The sequence below is a fragment of the Protopterus annectens genome, chromosome 17.part0, assembly GCF_019279795.1.
Source record: "Protopterus annectens isolate FY-2018-M chromosome 17.part0, PAN1.0, whole genome shotgun sequence".
Taxonomy (NCBI): Eukaryota; Metazoa; Chordata; order Ceratodontiformes; family Protopteridae; genus Protopterus; species Protopterus annectens.
In genome coordinates, this window is record NC_056751.1 from 286,730,183 (window position 1) to 286,744,167 (window position 13,985).

Sequence of the window (13,985 nt, forward strand, 5' to 3'; positions counted from 1 at the left end):
GTTTTTTAACTTACTTTGCATGTTCACTCTATAACTTTGCTTAGACTCCTGATGTGATTATGTGTATGGAGCCTTTCTCCCCGAGCCTATGCCCAGTTGGACCTAGCCTGGTTAACAAATGTTAAATAAATAAAATAAAATAAATAATAACCTTCTTGCAACTGCAAAGATACAGGTTTCTCTCTCCCCCATTAGGATATGTTCTCAGGGATTCACTATACAATCTTGAAGTACTGAAATGTCGAAATTCAGTATTTCGAAATTGAATAGTCGAAAACCCACATACACGAAAACCCACAATCACGAATACCACAACTGCGACCATACACACACACACACACACAAACCAAGACATAATCGCACACACATACACCTACCTAACTAAACAAACATAACACACAAACACACCTAACCTACCTAAAAGCAAGGGGGGCAAGCCCCACTGCACCCCCCACACCCCCCCTACTTATATATTCTAACTCCAAGGTCGCTAAACACACAACACCACCACACACACTAAAATCCCTACCCAATATCCTCAAACACACAACACTTACCTGAAACCCCAGATAAATCCACAAACCGCACCAAACATAATGAACGCGACACCACAATAGCGGAGGATACGACACTTCCGCATTCGGCATCGTGTAGTTTCGAGCAACTGCACTTTCCACTATTCGGTCTCGATGTATTGAAATTCCAGATTTCAGTATGTCAAGATTGTCTAGTGTATCCGTTCTCAGTCAAAGACAAGAAGTCTGCAGCTGAAGGTAGTTAACCAGGTTGAAATTTGCACATTCTATGCAGAGTGAAATTTACAAAGATTCCTTCATACATCTGCAATTTGTTAGCCTTTTTTCATTGCTGAATACTTTTACATGGAGACAAGCTGCCTGCAGCAAAAAGCAATTAATCTTGAGAGTTCTGACCATTCCTTACAGAGGGAAATGTAAGGGCGCAATAACAAGAAATTCAATTAAAAATAAAACCTGAAATTATGGGAAGTGAGGACAGTAGCCTCTCCAGCAGCATTCCAATACATTTAATAGAACACTGCATAATTAAATTTTATTTAAAAGGTGGCCAATGCACATTTTCTTATGGCAGAAAGTTAATATTTCTGAAAGTATGCAAGCATTTGTAATTATGTGAAACAGAAATCTGTATAAGTGAAAACACAGGCTGTAACATGCGCATTAGATGAGTAACCTTATTTTTAAATTAGATTATGCCTGTGGGTGCAGATGTCGATTTGGGGCAATTGTTCTTACGTGAATGGCTAAATTTCGTTTGCTGAAGGTGTACATAGTTGTGTGACTTCAATCTAACTTAAAATGGGATCGGGTGTTCTGAAAACATATTAAGTTTTTGTTTGAAGGTTTTCATTAAAGAAAAAGTCCTGAGAAACGTGACATAAGTTCAAATGGAGATGGGAAGAAACTGTATAAAAGGCCTGCCAAAGATCACTGTGTGCATCTAAGAAAAAAGTGGGGAATACATATTCAAAAAAGCATGCAATTGTGTATATCAAGTGAAAATGACAGCTTTTTATTATAATAGCTATTCTATTCACAGTATCTTGGAATGAAAATGTCTTTACAGGTACAGACAAAAAGGAAAAATTATTGAATTATACAAAGAAATACACAGTGCAAATAGCAATGCTACAGTAGACACATTCTGAAAGAAATGAGCATGTGAATTTGAAAAAGAGAGGATTTCAGGATGGATATTCAGCAGAATATCAGGGGCAAAAGAAAACGGAAGTAAGAATCCTGATTGCTCCCAGGGTTCCAATAGTTATAGAAGGGGGAGAAAAAGACAATACTGGTAGATTTGTGGTAGTAGGGGGGCTATTAGCAAGGGAGGAGAATTACACTGGCATGCATCTATAGTCCACTGTTATAGAGCTTAAGAAAATTTTGGGAAAAATAAACAGCTTTTAACAGTGAATATCACTTACAGCTGGGGACTGGAAGTTGATTTGCAATGGTGAATATACATCAGGGGGACTCATAAAAGGAGAATATAACAAGAGTATAGATTTCTGAAGAAATTCCTGAAAATATTTGATATGGAAAATGTGAATTCAGTACCAGGAACACAAACATAATTTACATATTACTCCCCAAGGTACAATAACTGGGCTAGACTGGAGAGAAATGATATTTCTCGGGAACTTGTACATTTAATTGAAAGCTATGACATGCATCCAAAAACCATTTCAGATCATGCACAGATACATACTCCACTCCCTACAAGCTCTCCTCACCCTAGAGGATGCTGATGTCTGAAGTCGCTGAGACATGGTTTAAAGTGGTGGAGAGCACATCAGCAGTGATAGGATATAATGCTTTCCACACATCTAGAGCAGCTACTACACAGACAGGGACAAAAGGTGGAGGCATCTCAATTTACATAAAAAATAAATACACCTCAAGGCTGGTCAAACAAGAAAATGCACTTGAGGCTTTCCATGTTCAAATTACAATAGACAAAATCCCATGACACTTCCTTACAATACGTAGGTCCCCCTCTATGACCAGGGAAACCGATAAAATGTATTGAAACTTACTGGAAACACTCCCCGTCCAACCCAATACCATATTCATGGGTGACTTTCATTATCCCACTGTTAAGTGGAAATCATATACAACACCATATGTGCAGGCACAGAGATTCTTGGATTTTGTAAACACAACCCCCCCGGACCAGACTGTCAAATACACCAACCAGGGGTCACAAAAATACTGGATCTGGTTCTCCCTAATATGGGAGAGTGCTGCACACCCCCTAGTGCAATGTCTTCTTTGGTAAGGTCAAACCACAAATCAGACTCCTCTGAAGTAAAAATAAAAGCTGAAATCCCAGCTAACTTCCTACTATTAAGTGATAACCTGGCAAAATTTCAAGCCCCCATAAACATTGCAAACACTGCTGCTTATGCGAAACTGTTCACAGAAACCTTATACAAGTATGTTAACAGCTGCATGGAGGCAGCTGTACCCACCAGGAAGAAATGAAGAATCAACTTGAAAGACAAGCCACCCTGGTGGAATCACAACATCAACAGGCTTTATAACACAAGGAGGAAAATCATGACAAAAATTAGGAGGTGTAGCAATGAACAGGATAAATGCACTCTCAAATTAAACAACTAACTCAGACAACAAAGTCTACCAAAGCCAAATGTGAGGTAAATTTAGCCTCCCAGGCCATGGACAACCACAAGGCATTCTTTACTTATGTCAGCAGCCTCAAAGGCAATGCACAATTGTGTGTGAAGCTGATTGTTAATAGCGCCACCAATACTGAGCTAGAAGATATAGCAAATCTACTGGCAGACAAATTCAGGTCTAACTTTACCCTTCGCTCCACCTCAACTTCCCCTCAGAAAATACAATCAAACATAACTACCCCTATTATCACTAGAGAAAATGTCCTCAATGCTCTCTCTAAGGCCAGGAACACTACATCGATTGGCCCAGACAATATTCCAGGATGCCTTCTAAATAACATGAAACATGAACTATCAGGCCCTCTAGAACTGCTATTTAACTGTAGTCTCCAAACCAGTAATGTGCCACAAAAATGGAAAACAGCAACAGTTACCCCTCTGCACAAATGTGGGCCATCTACAGACACTGGAAACTAAAGACCTACAAGTCGCACTAGTCTCATATGCAAAGCCCTGGAAAGAACCGCCACGGAAATGATCAATAATGACATAGGAAACGGGGACTTCCAAGATGGCTGCACATTGAGTAACAGCTTAACTCTAGCTCTCCCAGTGTGAAAACAGAAACTCAACAGAAAAGGCTAGTAGACTTTTGTGTTTGTGGGTAAATTTCTGTAACCGGTTAATAAGTGTACTGCCTGGATGCCAGGAAAAAAGAAATACAAAGCACCTGGGAAAAAAATCAGCTACAAAATGTAAGGAAGAAACACTGACTGGGGACGTATCTGTACCTATTCAGCATAGAGCAATGCAACCTCCAGACATGATTTCCAGCAATATACAGTAAGATACAAAATAAATGCACAAACTTGGTTAAAATAAACAAAACACTGATGGAGTGTACAAACAGCAAAAGGCTAAAAAAAAATGGAAGACGGTTTAAACAGATATTCAGATGAGGTGATAAACCTGCAAAAATCAGATGCTGAAATGAAGAAAAGGCTGGCTGAATACGAGACTGCTCAAGAAGCGATGTTTAAAAAAATAATAGAAATAGAGGACAGGACAAAGCATGTAGGGAAAACTGGATATTTTCAGCTATACCAGAGAAGCTGGAAGGAACAGACTGTATTAACTTTATGAAAACACAAATAAGCAACGGGACTGGTATTCCACAGCAAACGTTTAGTTGAAAGGACACATTGTGTATATGCTCCAAACCTGGCTATGAGAAAGCAACTTAGACTTTAACAGTAAAAATGCAATCTTACCAGCAGAAGGAGTTGATTCTGACAAAACTGTGGCAAAAGACAAAATACTAAAAGTGGGAGACAGCAGAGTGTTTGTGGAAGATGATTACTCATTGTACACCACACCGAGGAGGAGTAAATTCATTCCACTATTCAAGGAATGTCAGGATGCAGGTATGAGATTCAAACTGCTATACCCAGCTGTCTTCAAGGTATTCCTCCCTGGAGGGACAAAATCATTTTTTGATGAAGTACATGCTAAAGAGGAAATACTCAGTTTGTCCAACAAAAAGTGAACTGTGAAACAGAGAGTTTGCTTCTTGTTCTTATGGTAATAAAGACCACAGAAAGACTGTACATGTGAAACCATTTCCACAGTTTCAACGGAAAATGTTGGAGAAAGTAAGGGGACATGAAAGCGGACTACAAGAATTGAGAGTATGCTGGAAATTAAGCAGTTACAAGATTTTGGAGATGGAGATGAACAGTAATAAAACCAGTAACTTAATATGGGATTACATTGCAATAATTATATTTATAAAATATGACAGAACAAGAAAATCTGGAAATATTGGACCTTTCCAGAATTTATTGGACTTATGGGAGGCTCTAAAGTATATGCCCTAATTCATGTTATTAATATTATGAAAAAAATATTTGGGGAAGGAAAGAGAGGGAGAAAGTTAACTGTAAGTAAAGAAAACTGTTTTCTCAATAGTACTATTTTTGTGGTGTATGATTTTCTTTGCATGCTACAAAGTAAAGTTTCCTCAGTTATTTTTATGTGTAATGGGAATTGTAAATAAGTGCTGCTGCTCTTTTTTTTTCTCCCTTCTCTCTTTTTTCTTGTTCAGTTTTAAGAAATGTAGGCACTGCAAAGTAAAAAAATGGTTAAAAGAACATGACAAATGAAAAATGAATAGGTTTTTTTCTTCTCATTACTGCACGAGTCAATGACTGGATTAAGGACCTTTGATTTAGTAACAAGTTTTAAGAAAAGCAAGTAAATGAAAAAGAATATTGAATATTATGAGGCTATTTTCTAGCAAATGAATGTATGCTATTCATCTGGCCCTCATGTCTCCATGGAAACAATATGATAAAAGACAAATTGACTGTCTGGTTCTCATGTCTCCATGGAAGCAATCTGATAAAGAGAAACTGGTTACAGTCTGCTAGAGAGTAATTGGCTGGTGGTGGCTGGTGGGGAAAAAAAGAAAAGTGAAATTGTCTGGAAGATGATGTTCAAGCATTCAGGGGGTTCCCAGCTGGGAAACCTATAAAGATAAGACAAAACCAGATAGCACTTATTGGATGCACAGGCTGCACCATGCATCCTAGCATGGATAACCTTTCTTTTAGGTTAATTCAAGGGAGTGAGTATGGCTATCAGTTTGGGACATTATCTGAAGATGTATATAATTGTGTGTGCTGGTATTAAATTAATAAGCTTTTAGGGGATACCGAGTTTCTTTCTTTATTGTTTCAGGGTTATCAATAAAACAAAAGGTTTTGGAAGATGTGACACAGGCTCAAATGGATATGACATAAAACAACTATATAAAAGTTCAACCTGCCAAACAGTGTATGCATGTAACACAAAAGCTGGAACTAGATATTTAACAAAAAAGGTGTTATACATAAAAGGTTTGAATAACAACTTTTTAATACATCTTTAAATGTCAATGGTCTCACAGATTAATGCAAAAGGAAAGAAAAGTGAACTACATTACAAATGTAAAGTGCAAATAGCAATGTTACAGGAGACGAGACACACTTGGAAAGAAATGAAGATGTGAATTAGATAAAGAAGGGTTTTCAGGATGTTTTTTCAGCAGAATATCTGAGGCAAAGGAAACGAGTAGTATTTTTATTAATTTCAAAACGAGATCCAATAGTGATAGAAGAGGATAAATAATAAGATAATAGTGGTAGATCTGTAGTGCTAAGGGACTACTGGCAAGGGAGGAGGATTACACTGGCAACTGCTATAATGGAGCTTAAGAAAATTTGAGAGAAATAATCAGTTTTCAGCAAGGAATATCACTTACAGGTGGGAGACTGGAATTTGATCTGCAGCAGTGAAGATGTGTCGGGGGGTAAAAAGGAAAATTATAACAAAGGAGGGTAGACTTTTGAAGAAATTTATGGAAATATTTGGCATGGAAAATGTGAATTCAGTAACAGAGGAGTTTGCAGTGAATTTACATATTATTCCCCAAGATAAAAAATGGTCTAGGCTAGACAGAATTTACATTTCACAGGAACATGTGCATTTAACTGAAGGTCTTGATATGCCCCAATAATTATTTCAGATTATGTGCCAATAATAACTAAACTAAAAAAAAAAACGGTATTGAAATAAAAATGAGATACTGGAGCTTTCCCACCTATCTGTTGAAAAGAGAGGAATTTAAGGAATGAGTACTGGAGATTATTCAGGAGCTACTCGAGAGGATAGAAATTACTTCTGAAAATATAGCTAGCAAGTGGGATAAAATTAAGGTGAAGTTTAAAAATAGGGTAGAAATAAAACAAAGGGAGCTACGGTTAAGAAGTAACGAATTATTTAGAGGGACTGACAAATGTTAAATGTTGCAGTATATGGAGAATCTCACAGAACAAGAGGAGGATCAACTCCAGAATGCCAAGCAGAAAATAAGGGACTACCTCAATAATATACACAAGTCTACAAAGATTGCTGTTAAACAACCGTTTTTTTATAAAAACTCTAGAGCACAAAAACTTTTAGCACAATGACTCGGGTAACAGAAAGTAGAAAGGGCTGTCACCAAGCTTAGGGAGTCTATAACAAGGAAGGTAACAAGAGATCCTGTAGAGCAATTAGAAATATTTCAGAAATTATATGAAAGTCTGTCTAAAGCAGAGAAGTATGAAAATCAAGAAAAGATACAAATGGAAATGTTTATAGAAGAATTAAATATGTCAATGTTAGAGTTAGATGAGGTTCAACTACTAACAGGATAGGAGGAATAAAAATTGTGATGTATAACCATTCTACAGGAAAGTCCCCAGGAACAGATGGCTTTCCTGTGGAAGTTTGGAAGCTAGTTGAGGGAAAAAATTGATAACGATCCGGAAGGTTTTGTTTAACAGTATTTTAACAGAAGAAGAAGTACCAACATCCTGGAAGAAAGCAGTATACATAAAGGGGTTAAAGATCCATCAGATCCAGTTTTATACAGGCCCATTTCATTACTAAACCATGATTACAAAATGTTCATGTATACAATGATAAAAAAAATGCAACAGTAATGCCAAAAATCGATAGATATGGATCAATGTGGCTTTGTGGAGGGGAGGCAAACATTTGACAACATAAACAGAACACTGATAATTCACAGGGAAGCAGAATGCAATAAAACACTGTTGGTGGTGGTGGGTCTTGATGCAGAGAAAGCATTTGACAGAGTAAGTTGAGACTTTATGAGCAAGGAAATGGAAGCATCTGTATTTCTGAAAAAATTATAAGGTTGATTGGGAGGATATATGAGGGATCGGAGACGAAAATTAAAGTGAGTGGGGTCCTCTCTGATAATTTCTGCTTGAGTAGAGGAACCAGGCAGGGGTGTCCTCTTTCCCCTTTGTTATTTGCATTTATTTAGAACCACTGACAAAGAAAATAAGGGGCTCAGAAATTCAAGGACATAACTGGTATGGTAGTCCCAAATAGCTGGCTCTATTTGCAGATATTAATTTTATACTTTACAAAACCAGAAGGAGACATTACAGTGTCGTGGAACATTTTGAGACTGTTTCAAATCTTTTCGGGGTACAAAATTAATGAAGCTAAAACAAAGGCAATAGCAGTAAATTATGTACCCACATATTAATTGGTTCAGCAATATCCATATTTATGGGGACATGCTAAAATGAAGTATTTAGGAGTACGGATTAAAAATGATTCTGGTGTGGCAGCTAAGGATATGTGGAAATAGACTAAAGATATTATAGAAAAACTTAGAAAATGGAAGCTTTGTTATACAGCTATGGACAGTAAGATACAAGCAGTTAAAGTTATTTTAGTCCAATTGGTCTTATACACAGGGCAGGCATATTTTTATCAACCAGAGGAGAAACTGTTGATAGCAATTATTAAAGAGCTGAAGGAATTTATCTGAGAGGGGAAGATGGCAAGAGTCAAGTGGGATAAGCAGATTCTTCCAGTAGAACAAGGCAGACTGGGATTACCCGATTTGAAGGGGTATTTCAGAGCTACACAGTTAAGGCTCCTATACACAGCACAAGCAGAAAGCTATAATTTAAAGTGGAAAGGGATGATGATGAAATAAGTGGAAGCTTAAGAAACTAGGAGAGACTGAGATCTGGATGTATGCCTTTAAGTAGAATAACAATAATCACACAGAATATTATACCTATAAAGTAGCAGAAAATATCCTAAGAACAAAGCCAACAAGGGAAGAGAGAAAAGAGATTCTGCCAATAGGGATGACTGCAATTAGGGATATAGACAATAGGCAAGAGGGGGCTGGAATTTATTTGGAGAAAACTGGCAAAGGAACCAAGGTATTGGGAGCAAATAATCAGAGAGGGAAAGAAAAATGAATTTATTTGGAATGCAGGTTAGAGATTGCATTCCTCATCAATCAGAGTATAGATAAAGAGAAAGAAATAGGGGGGTCCATAATAAAAGACCAGCACTGGTAGAGTTTTTAATAGAATCTAGAATAGAAGCTGCATTAAAAAAGGAATTATTACTAGAGCATATAAAATACTGCATGATAACTATAAGAATCAATCAGAGGAGGTTAAAAAGGATTGGGAAGAGAGATTGGCTAAGCAATTCACAAAGAAACAATTGGGGGATATACGACTGTAGACTCCAGTAGACTCCAGAGAATTTTTCCTCAGGTAGACAACAAATGTTGGAGGCATGACAGGGAAGAAAGAGGTAATTGGGAACAGCCACAGAATCCCCTACCAAGACAAATGTTCTCCAGGAAAGGATGACACAGAAATAACGTGTGTCAGAGACATGGACTAAAACTAAATGCTAAAAAATGCATGGCAGTATCTTTCAGGAAGTCATCCACCCCTGGTAACTATTATATTGGCAACACACCCCCAACTGCAGTGAGTTGGCGGACTAAGAATTCCTTGTAGTACTCACTGTCGGAGATGCTGGGTGGACAGATTAGTGTGATGAGGGCGAGAATTTTTCTGAGCTGTGATACAGAATCAGAATTGCCTAGACAAGGTAAGGCCTTGATGTGTCTATTTATGGTGGATGCTGAAAAAACAACTACTAGAAAATCAAAATCAAAACCTAAACCAATTATACAAGAAGTAGCGAATACAGTAAGAAAATCAAAATCAAAATCTAAACCAACTATACAAGAAGTAGCGAATATAGTAACAGAAAGAGAACAACTGGAATTGAGATCTTTAAAAAAGGGTAGGAGCAAACTACATAGGAAAAAATGGGAATTGTGGGAACAATACATACGGGGAGGAATGAGGTTTAAAAGAAGGCAGGATTTAAATGAGCTATGTATTGTTTAACTGAAAATGACTGGGTAGATTATAAGTGATGTATAATGTTTGCAACTGGGAGTGTGTCAGTATGGTTTGTAATGTAAAATGTTTGCAACTAGGATTGAGTCGGTGTGGTTTGTTTTCATTTACATATGTGCATGACTGCCTAGTGATGGTTTAATAAAGATGTTTCTTGTTTAAAAAAAAAAGGGCAAGAACTGAATAATTTATACAACGTTGCTTACATTACTTGATATACAGCAATATATAAGTGAAGTACATATAATTTCTGTAAACGTGAACTTAAACAGACTTTTATTACTTTTGTATAAATGTAAATATATGTCACAAGTGATAATTCAATAAAGGTGTTTTAAAAAAATAAAATAAAATGACATAGGAAACCTCCAGACACTGGACCCAACCCAATTTGGTTTCATCAAGGGCAGGTCATGCCTGGTCAACCTGGTGGACTTTGGAGAAGGTCACTAAAACAATGGATAAGGGCAAAATCGTTCACACTGCCTACCTTGACCTGGCCAACACATTTGACCCAACACCCCACTCGGGCATTGTAGACAAACTAAAGAGGTTAGGTATAAATCCTTATGTCACCTGATGGACAGCCAGCTGGCTCACAAACAGGACCCAGGAAGTTAGAACTAAGGAGTCCACCTCCATGAAGAGTCCAGTCACAAGTGGAGTCCCTCAGGGATCAGTCTTAGGACTGGTCCTTTTTGGCATTTACTTCTATTAAGTAAGGGCCAGTGTCAAGGGCCTTTGGCTGACTAAATTTGTAGATGACTGCAAATTAGGAGCAGCCACAGAATCCCCTACCAAGACAAAGGTTCTCCAGGAAAGGATGACACAGAAATAACATGCGTCAGAGACATGGACTAAAACTAAATGCTAAGAAATGCATGGCAGTATCTTTCAGGAAGTCATCCACCCCTGGTAACTATTATATTGGCAACACACCCCCAAGAGCTTTGCCAGTAGTCAAAGGCTTGGAGAAACGCAGAAAGCAATCTAGCCTTTTACCATCATGTCTACAATACTGAGGAAATAATTCTATATTGTGCAACTAAATAAACAAAGGTACGGCAGCTAGGTCCAAGGAGGTCATTGTTCCACAGTATTCAGCATTAATCAGATCTATCACTAAATACAATGTTCCCTTTGGTATGTACTAGCACTAAATTTTGTAAATTTTAAGAGACAAGTTATACTTTCCTCACAAAAACTGGTAAAATGGAATATATCCCCCAAGGTGGTACTTGCTTGTCCATTCCCAAAGTGGTGCTAAATGACCATTGATTACTCAAGTCACAGGGAAGAGTACACTTCAATGGCAAGAAAGGTCTGAAGGTTTGGTGCCTTAATGACTGACAGTATACCATGTCTCTGAGCTGTTCAGAGTGAGTGGAAAGTGCCATCAAGCTTTGGAAGCTAGTTGGTTGCACTATCCTTGGCAGGATAGGACTCATTATAACTTAGACTATTGCAACAATGATCTAATAATGAACATACCTTACTGCAACAGTGAACAGTCTCAACTATCCTAGAATTATGCTAAATTTCTAACACTGTACTACTGAGTTCATTATACAGTTTACTGTTGCAGCAGTGACAACACTTGGTAATATTAACAGACCATACAGACTATTAGATGGCTGACTAAGGAGGTGTGGCTTGTAGAAGACCCTATACCAAAGACACAAGTAAATCCTGCCCTGGCTGAACAGGATTATGTCCAGATGACCAGACAGCCGTTTCCAATATGGCTCTGGGTGCAGACCCACCTAAGGAAGGCAGTGATGGTTGCGCTGGCTCTTGTGGAGTGGGCTCTCAAATGCTCATACGCAGTCTTGATAGGGATAACTGGTCTCACTTGCACTTTTTCATTAGCCCTTTCAAGGTAAAATCTCAGTTGCCTATCCACGTCCACTGTGTGCAAGACCCTTTCTTCTTTGCCAGTGGAGTAGGAGAGAAAACAGGGAGGTTAATGGCCTGATTGAGAAATATTTCTGTGAGCACTCTGGACATGAAGATGAAACTGATGAGAAGTGTTACTCTGTCTTTGCAGAAGAAAAGAAAGGGTTGTCTGCCCAAGACAGCAGTTCTGATGTTTTTCTGGCATGCCCACTAAAAAGGCAGTTTTCTCGATCAATTATTTGAAGACTGCAGTAGCTTCCTCAAAAGATGGCTATGTTAACTTATGTAACACACAGCTGAGATTCAATGGAGTAGTGATTGTGAATTTGGAAAACTACAGTCTGGTCAGACACTACGGTGTCGGTCCATTACCAAACATGCAATAATTTCTATTTTGCCTAGTATGATTTTCTTGTATCTTTTTTCCTCATCTCCAGTAAGACAGAAAAACATGTCCTTGGAAAACTAGATCATCTAATCTTTCAACATCAGAGTCTTCATGATGAGGTGCATCAGTGACCTCTTGTTTTGGGTCAAGAGGTACCTGCACTGACATAGCAGAAAACAGACTTTCTACTTACTGTACTCAGTAGGAAAGGGGAACTGGTGTTACCTCAGCCAAAATGACTGCATAAGAACCATATTTGGTCTTCTTCTATTGCCTTCTGTATTAACTGTGAAGAGTTGGAATGCCTTACTGAAAGACTGTCAAATTTTTGAGAAGACATCTGTTGACCAGGTTTCTGCGCTTGGTGTTCGGTTTTGAATTTTCTGAGCTGTTAGGTTTCTACAGAAACAAAATGTCTAATTCTAGCACACTCCACTTGAGGAACAACTCCAGAACTACATCAGTGTTTAACATCCACTGGTAAAGATATGCATATGCTCTGTTCTGTTCAATTTAAGTGTCAGAATATTCTCCAAGAAGGGATGCAAGATGCTTTGAGGGTCACACCCAACTCCTGAGAAAAGTACTATACCTCCATGCTGATTGCAAACAAAGGAAAGGGGAGTTCCCTCTCTCTGTGGATCAGCAAAATCACTGTTGTGCTGTCTGGCAGGATAAGCAGGATCCTCGGCTGTCAAATCAGTCTGAATGCTTTTATCACTAAAACTGCTGCTATTATTTCTTTAACACAGATATAAATGTTTCTCGGAGCACCGTCCATGATCACTTGGATCATTTTACCCAAATGGGGCCCCAAAATATGCTTGAGGAGCATGTGAAGACTGGTAAGAGTGCCCACATCAAGCTTAAATGTAACACTCTGGTTGAGGTACACTTGCTTTATAAACCATGAGAGCTCTTTCATGTAATGTGGCTGTGGGGGGAGGGGGGTGCAAGAAGTGGGCATGGCACAGTGTCCTTTAGGTACCACTGTAGTTTTCTCATGTGCACCACTGTAACAGTGAGGGACATCAGGACTAAGGATACCCCAGTGCCCTGATGACCTTTTGAAAGGAATTCAATACTGCTGTGCTATGGATGAGAAATATGAGGTTAGAAATAGCACCTTTTCAGAAGAAATAAATGCCCCCTGGTTTGTAGGGTGTCCAGAAGAGCTCCCAGGAATAAGACTCATCTCAAAACCAATAGGTGGGATTTTGGGAAAATCAGACACTCCTACCGTTTGGCAACAGGTCAGGGTAAACTACAGAGCTATCTGCATCTCTTTTACAACCGCAGCTTGAATCAGGCAGATATCCACATAGGGGTGAATGTGAATACTCTCTGCAATTTGTAAGCACCCATGGCACAGCAGATATACCAAAGCATAAGGGAGTAAATTGGCTGTGAGCACCCCTTGTTTTGAATAAGTAGAAGTGCCCTATCAGTTTTACAAGTATGTTGAAAAGGGCATTCCTCATGTCGATGGAAATCATAAATGCTTGAGGGAAGAGGAAATACAGATCAACTTACAGAATTAACATTATGAAATGTGGCAATTTTAGAAATATTCAGCTTCAGATAAGTCTAAAACTGACTTTCAGGAGCCATCTTTTCTTAGAACTAGAAATAGTCTTGAGTAAAATCATGCGCTTCCCTCCTGTTCTAATATTCTCTCTACAGCATTCCTGTCTTAGAAGCTATAAAACTGAAA

The 13,985-nt window shown here is 38.3% G+C and overlaps 1 protein-coding gene across 2 annotated transcripts in view; it reads right to left on the reverse strand.

Annotated features, from left to right (window-relative positions):
- EIF3M (eukaryotic translation initiation factor 3 subunit M) overlaps positions 1 to 13,985 on the reverse strand; it is a 1,227,752-nt gene that overhangs the window by 1,092,869 nt on the left and 120,898 nt on the right. The window lies entirely within an intron of this gene.